We start from the raw sequence: 7,387 nt of genomic DNA, 5'->3' as shown, positions 1-7,387 counted from the left end.
CTTTGAGAAATACTGTCTCTCTCTCTCTCCAGACTACAGATGATGTATTCCTAAATAAACCGTCCATTTTCCCTGCTGAGTGGGAGTGCTTGTGGCTTTCCAGAGAGTCTAGGCAGGGTTTGTAAGGGAGGTGGGGCAGGGTGCCACGAGTTCTCAGATCCTGCTCAATGCCACCTCTTTCGTGTCACCCCCAAAGGAGCCCATGTCCCACAGCTGGCACCCCACCAGTCTGGCCATAGCACTGGGTTGGATCTGTATCTCGCTATGATGCCCTTCTCTGTTCTAAGCTCTGTTGCCAAGGTTCTCACTCAGTTTCTGGGTTGCAGGCTTTCAGTCGCTATCACAGTAGAGACTTCATGGTGTCGTTCAGGGATGCTGAGCGAGACCGTGTCAGGCCTTGGCTTCAGGTGGTGTTGACATCCTCCACGTCTTATCTCAGCTCTGTCGGTTAGCTCCCCGGCCCCTTGCCAGAGCACAGTTGTTGCTGCACTGAAAAATGCATACCTTCCTCTTAGTGAAATCTTCAAAACCCGCTGAGCATCAGCTCAGACGCTAACTAACTGGAACCCACAACACTGGAGGTGTGGCTGCCATAGGCCCTTCGGAACTCAGTCTGTTGATGTGTGAAAACCTGTTACTGTTACATGGTGTGGGACCTGTGGTGATCAGAGTGGAGGCTGAGGCAGGAGGATCACTCCAAGTTTGAGGTTAGCCTGGTATACATAACAGGTTTCAGGGTTGTATTGTGAGACCCCCCCACCTCAAAAATTAATAAAAAACACAAATGAAACTGGGCGTGATGGCACACACCTTTAGTCCCAGCATGTGGATGGCAGAGGCTGACTCTTGAGCTTGAGGCCAACCCGGTTTACAAGGGTTCCAGGACAGCCAGAGCTACACAAAGAAACCCTGTCTCGGGAAAACAAGCAAAAGGTAAATGAAAAGAGGTTACGTTTCCTAAAATGAGTTTTAAAATGTAAGTTTCTTTTGTTTCTTTTTTATTTTAAAGTGTAGGTTTCTTTCTTTTCTCTTTTCTTTTGAAAAGCGTAAGTTTCTGACTTAGAAGTGTTCACATGGGGCCGTAGTCAGGCCTGCTGGGTACACAGCTGGAACAGACCTGTTGGTGCAGGAAGAAATAAAAGTCAGCCAAACCCATCACTAACGGGTCGCCATCCCCACACCCTCCCCTGTCTCTCCACCGTGAGCTGTGAGCCTGCGGGCACTGGTACTCTGACCTTCGTGTTGTACAGGCTACTAGGACTACAGGGAGCCACCACCGTAAGTACAGAGTGTACTCAAGGAATGGTGGCCATTGGCATCCTCAGTCCGATAATTTCCTGGTACATTTTTGGCTTGCTAAAAAGTCAACCAACGACCAAATCTATGTCATGAGTCTTGCCAACCTTATCACCTGGATCAATGCTCTTTGGCCTAGCCCAGCTTGGAGTTGTGGAGCCAAGTAAAACATTGCAGGTCGGAAATAGCCCCAGGCTGCTGATTTGCCGTCTCTGGGCTGTGCATACTTCACGGGACCAGCCAAGAATTAAGTGTTTGCTAAGTGCTGGGCAGTGGGCCAGACTCTGGGGCCAGTCTTCATCCTCAAGTAGCCGGCGCTTTCTGGTGTAACAAAGTGTCGTCACAAATACCAACGCAAGACGATGAGGCAGGAAAACGAAGTCTACTAAACCGGCTGGCCAATGGGGTGAATGGGTGACAGGAGTTCCTGTGGAAGGGTGAGATTCTTCCAGCAAAGGCTGAGGAATGGGTAAGAACAATGGTTTCCAGCGGAGTTCTACCTGGAGCTCAGATAACTCAATCAGCTTCTTTACCTAGTGGTACTGGAAAGTAGGTTCTGGCAACAGCCATGCTGTGATGTGGCGGGCTGGGACGTGCCAGGCTGGGACATGGCAGGCTCTGCCGTGACGTGGCAGGTCAAGGAGGGCTCACCTGCTACAGAGGTGTAGCTGTCTGTCAAGCCCTCAGACTAAAGAGCTGTCTGTCAATGAGGAAACCTGGAGCAGATGTTAAAGGGAGATGACCAGTGGCATTTCAGCCTCGTGGCCAGCTTCAGCGGTGAGCACGACTGCCATTTGTCCTGTTCACTTTCTGGCACAAAGATTTTTTGGTAGATTATGATTGTCCACCACTTTGAAGACTCAGTGGTGGGATGGACTTCATGTGGGGCTTTAGTTGGTCAGGGTGATGCAAGGAGGAGAGCACCTGGGGAGCCTCATTGTGTGCCCTGTGCCATCCTGAGATTTCAGGGAAGGTGTGGTTCTCGGTTCTGTGTGCACTTGGGCTCAGGCTGGCAGCACTTATTCTGTGTGTGCTGTCAGTTTGGCTCCTGTGGTTCCCGCACAGCCGAGAAGCAAGTGAGTTAATGGCCCTGGACCCAATAACAGTGGCAAATGGAAAGCAGCTAATAAGTGTCCTCGCCTCACACGTCACAGCCAGGAGACAAATGCTCAAGTGTGTTTTGGTTCAGCAGTTCTGGGCAGTCTCAGGAGATCCCAGTGGACCTGAGCACTGACGGCAGCGTCTCTGACGATGGACTGTGTGTTGGCTTTCCCCTTCACTTTTCCACTCCCCACGCTTTTTCAACTCCCATTTCCCAGAATCTGCTTTCTAGGAGAATTAAAACAAAAGGCAGAAGGGAAAGGCCAGAGTTCACCTGGTTTTCACATGCTGGAGAGATACCTGAATATACACCATAGCTGTAAATGCCCCGTAGAGGAGCTGGAGAAGAATCCATGATCCAGTCTTCCCCACCCCCACAGAGAAGAGGGCCTGATCACAGGACCTGCTACCACCACTCTATACTTTAGGGTGCCATGCTGGACTGAGGAACAGATGCTGAGCTGCTTCCAGACACTTGGGACACACACACAGCCAGAGGCCCTGGTGAGATGACCAGACCATGATGACTACAATTTTCTGCAATTTGAATCCTGTTTGCTTTGGAACTAAGATGCAGACTGAATATTTGACTGTTTTAATTTCTGGGACAGCCTGCTTGACAGGATACGTGACCCATCTCAGGTGTGGCCTATGGCTTAATGGCTTGGCTGCCATGTCATATAGAAATATGGGCCTATACCCACCCCAAACAGGCTTGGCTCAAATCATCATGGTGCACAGTCGACTTCTATTAGATACATGCTGTGACAGAAGGCACTATGGGTAAAACAGTGAAAGTGTATTTTCTATTACACAACAGATTTTGTAGTGGGGTTTTGGGACCCTTAGGTCCAGACACATTCAAACTACCCACCAAAGGCCCCACTCTGCAAAGACTGCTGACTGGCCTAATCAGGTCTTAGCTGGGCCAAGTACAATGGGTAGAAAAGTTGAAAGACAGACAGAGGTGAGAAAGAGGCCCAGTTGGTTCCTCCTTGCTCTACCTGCCTCTCCCTGTTTCCAGAGAGCTGACCCAGGAGTCAGAAGGCCCAGCTCTGGAATTGGCCTAACTGCCTGTCAGTCTCGGGATCTTAGGCTAAGGCTAGGGAGGGGGAGCAGCGAGTTAATGAAGCAGGCTGTGGTTGCGGCTTCCCAGGAACTACTTAGTCTGCTCTGCCCATCTCACTTCCTCCTTTGCAACATGAAAGACAGCGCCTTGGCATTGCCTGCCTGGGTCTTCTGCAACACTAGTCACACGAGTCTGTTTACTCAACGACCTCCAAACTGGTCAGTTGGCACGGGGGTCTGGATGAAGACAGAAATGGGGGTTCCCCTCAAGGAGCTCCACTCTACCTGGAAAGAAGAAATGACTGTGGCCCTATCGGCCAGCTCACAGAGAAGACTTGAGTGTGGTGACCAGGATGTTGGGGACTACCCTGCACAGACACCCCTCAGGGGAGGGGATGAGAAGACGCAGAGTCAATGATGTAGACTCTGGCAGTCAGCTGAAAGCAAAAGCCAACTCATTTAGTTTCTTGAGTTCTTTATATATTTAGATTACCCTAATTGTCATCACAGAACCTACAGGCAGTTACTGATGGAAGCAGATGCAGTGACCCACAGCCAAGCTCTGGGCTGAGCTCCTGGAGTTCAGCTGAAGAGAGGGAGGAGGATCATATGAGTGAGTGGGGGGGGGGTCAAGATCATGATTGGGAAAACCACAGAGAAAGCTGACCTGAGTTGGTGGGAGCTCATGGACTTTGGACTGATAACTGGGGAACCTGCATGGGGCCCAACTAGGCCTTCTGAATATGAGTGACAGTTACATGGCTTGATCTGCCAGAGAAGGGGGTCTGGCAGTGGGACCAGAACTTATCCTGGGTGCATGAACTGGCTTCTTGGAATCCATTCCCTGTGGTGGGATACCTTGCTCAGCCTTGATACAGTAGAAAGGGGTTTGGTCCTGCCTCAACTTGGTATGCCAGACTTTGTTGATTTAGTCTTACCTCCTCTGAGGAGTGGAGTGGGGGAAAATGAGGGGGGCAGGAGAATGGGAGAGAGGGGAAACTTGGGCTGGTATTTAAAATGAAAAAAATTAAAAAAAAGTTCCACAGGCCTCCAGGCTAAACTGATGGATTTATTTTCTCATTTGGTGTTCCCTCTTCCATATGAGCCTTCCTGTGTCAAGATGGAAAAAAACTATCCGCGTACATTTTGTTTTAAAGTGTGTCTGTTTTTAGAAGAGTATCGATATTCTGGTTTGAAGAAATTGTAACTTTTCCCTAAGCCCAGATCTTCAGGGCTCTCCCATGCCACAGCTCTGCTGCAATGCCGCTGCTGCCCAGCAGAGGCCGACTTCGGTCTTCCCAGCTCCTGCATGGCGGGGAACCAGCCCCTTTCTATGGAGACTTGGAGGCCTTTTCTCAAAGCGATGCTTTGGAAACTTTTTGCCAGGGACCCACAGTAAGACATGCGCATCTCGATGCACTCCGGGCTTAAGCTCATGTGTGTTTGGCGAAACAATGCTGCTTACGGTCCTCTGCGCTCGGATCTTTCTGAGACTCGGGTATTTCAAAAAATAGCGCTAACACATACGTGGCTGATCTGAGAGCCCACCAAAGGGTGGAGACCTTATTCTGAGACTCAGTGGGAATCTAGGCCGTGGAGGAGGGGAAGAGTTGTGCTCTGGGGTTGCCTGGAAAAGGGCCTTCTGGTACAATGGCTATAATCCCACACTGCCGCGTCCATCTGGGGCCTGACTGGATAAGTCACTGCATCTGCACCCAGGGTCAAAGTCCCCTTGTCTGTGAAACAGTGATATCACCTGCGTACAGGGAACTTGTGAGGACCAAAGAAGCCCTGTATGTGAAACTCTGAGGACATGGTCCAGGTTCCGGGGGGCTCCCCATGAAAGACAGCTCTGGTCATCCTCACCGCTCCGTTTCTACGCCGACAGCCATAGTGTGGGGCGTGGGGCATGAAGCCTGTCGAAGTGCCCCGTGATCCGTTGAGTGTGACCAAGCAAAGAGCTCTGGGCTGGTAAGTGTGACCAGGACACATTGCCACCAGCAGTGGATGCTCTGGGAATACATGGACAACCTGAGCTCCAGGGCTCCTGAATCTGAAGCAACAGCAGCCACATCTCAACCGGGGCACATGTTGGAAATGTTCACGCTGGGACTATGGCTCAGGGTAGGGAGTCGCTGTGCGTTCCTGTGGTCCCCCACCCCGTGATTCTGGTGCCATCTCCATTCTGAGCCGTCTTTGCTGAACTTTAAAGTCACCTGGAGGAGACTTTTAGTCAAGGGCACATGGGACAGATTTAATCTGTTCAGGAAGGGGGTCGGATTTCAGTGCCAGGGTGTAACCTGTGGCTTCAGACATGGGAGCCATGCACAGCCACCGAGTTGTGCCCCCAACCCTAAGCATCTGCATTTTTTAAAAAAGATTCCCAAATGATGGCAGTGTGTAGAAAGAGGGGGATCCTCTGTCTTCAACCCAACCTGGAGCAGAGCAAGCTTTTGGGGTGGGAGTGGGGTATCAGGCAAGTAGGAATAGTAACTGTAGTAGGGATTCGTGAGCAGATATGGGCTTAGGGGACGGGTGGCTTGAGAGGAGATGCTGATACCCACAGAAGGCTCCAAAGAATCTGTAATCTAGATTGTGTTTAAGAAATCAGACCATGGGCTGGAGAGATGGCTCAGAGGTTAAGAGCATTGCCTGCTCTTCCAAAGGTCCTGAGTTCAATTCCCAGCAACCACATGGTGGCTCACAACCATCTGTAATGAGGTCTGGTGCCCTCTTCTGGCCTGCAGGCATACATACAGACAGAATATTGTATACATAATAAATAAATAAATATTTAATAAAAAAGAAATCAGACCATGAGGCCAGCCACCTGGGTGCAAATCCTGATGCTATCCTCGCGAGAGGTGCGGACGCCAACGAGTCTCTTACCCTCTTAGCTCTTCCTCCACACAGGCTTCTGTAGGAAGCGAAATTCAGAATAACCGGAGTGCGGGTTGCAATCTTGCATTGAGGCCAGGACTGAGCTGAAATGTTTGAGGAACTCAGTGTAGCCAGAGATGACACGGGAGAGGTGAGGGGTCAAAGTCACAGAGATCCCTGGACTTAAAGGGGCTTAAAAAGCCCCTGGAGAGTGACAGCTGCTGGGAGCTACGTGGGGGATGTATGGAGAATTTGCCAGAGGAGTGTGAGCCACTCACTCCTCACAGTGAGTGTGAGGGCTAGAGCAGTGGCAGGTGTGACAGCCTCCTGCTAGTCAGAGGGTGACAGGGGCTGCCAGTCAGAGGGTGACAGGAGCTGCCAGTCAGAGGGTGACAGGAGCTGCCAGTCAGAGGGTGACCAGGGTTGCTAGTCAGAGGGTGACGGGAGCTGCTAGTCAGAGGGTGCCGGGAGCTGCTAGTCAGAGGGTGCCGGGAGCTGCCAGTCAGAGGGTGACCGGGGTTGCCAGTCAGAGGGTGACGGGGGCTGCTGAGATGGTGATGAGTAGACCTTGGACACACACTGTCTGCTGTGGAGGGGGAAGGAGAGGAAAGGGCACAGGTAGTCTTATCCTCAGCCAGGGAATACCCTGGGTGCCAAGTCCCAGAACGGGGCTTCCATTTTACTCTCCCATTTCTATAAGGCAGGGTCTGAGGCACACGGATATGGACTCCCCTGTCCAACTTCCTGGTAACTCTGTGTGACTTGGGGTTGAGGGTTGAAGGCCAGGAAGACCCATCCGGGCAGGATTTTCTTGCCGTTCGAGCTCCACGCGAATCTGTGGATTCTCACCTCCAGGACGTCATCCCCACCTGACAGACTGCTGCTGTCAGTCACTCATCCCTCCACAGACAAGCCCCATCTCACCTTGAAGCTCTCCTGGCTGGTGATTGTTCTAGAGGTGAAAGCAGCGGTAGAGGTGACATTTGAACATGTCTGTCCCCGAGTGGCTCCCAGAAACTGGCGAGGAACGTCTAGGTCCCTG

Source organism: Arvicola amphibius, chromosome 5, assembly GCF_903992535.2.
Source record: "Arvicola amphibius chromosome 5, mArvAmp1.2, whole genome shotgun sequence".
Lineage (NCBI taxonomy): Eukaryota > Metazoa > Chordata > Mammalia > Rodentia > Cricetidae > Arvicola > Arvicola amphibius.
This window is presented reverse-complemented; position numbering follows the sequence as displayed.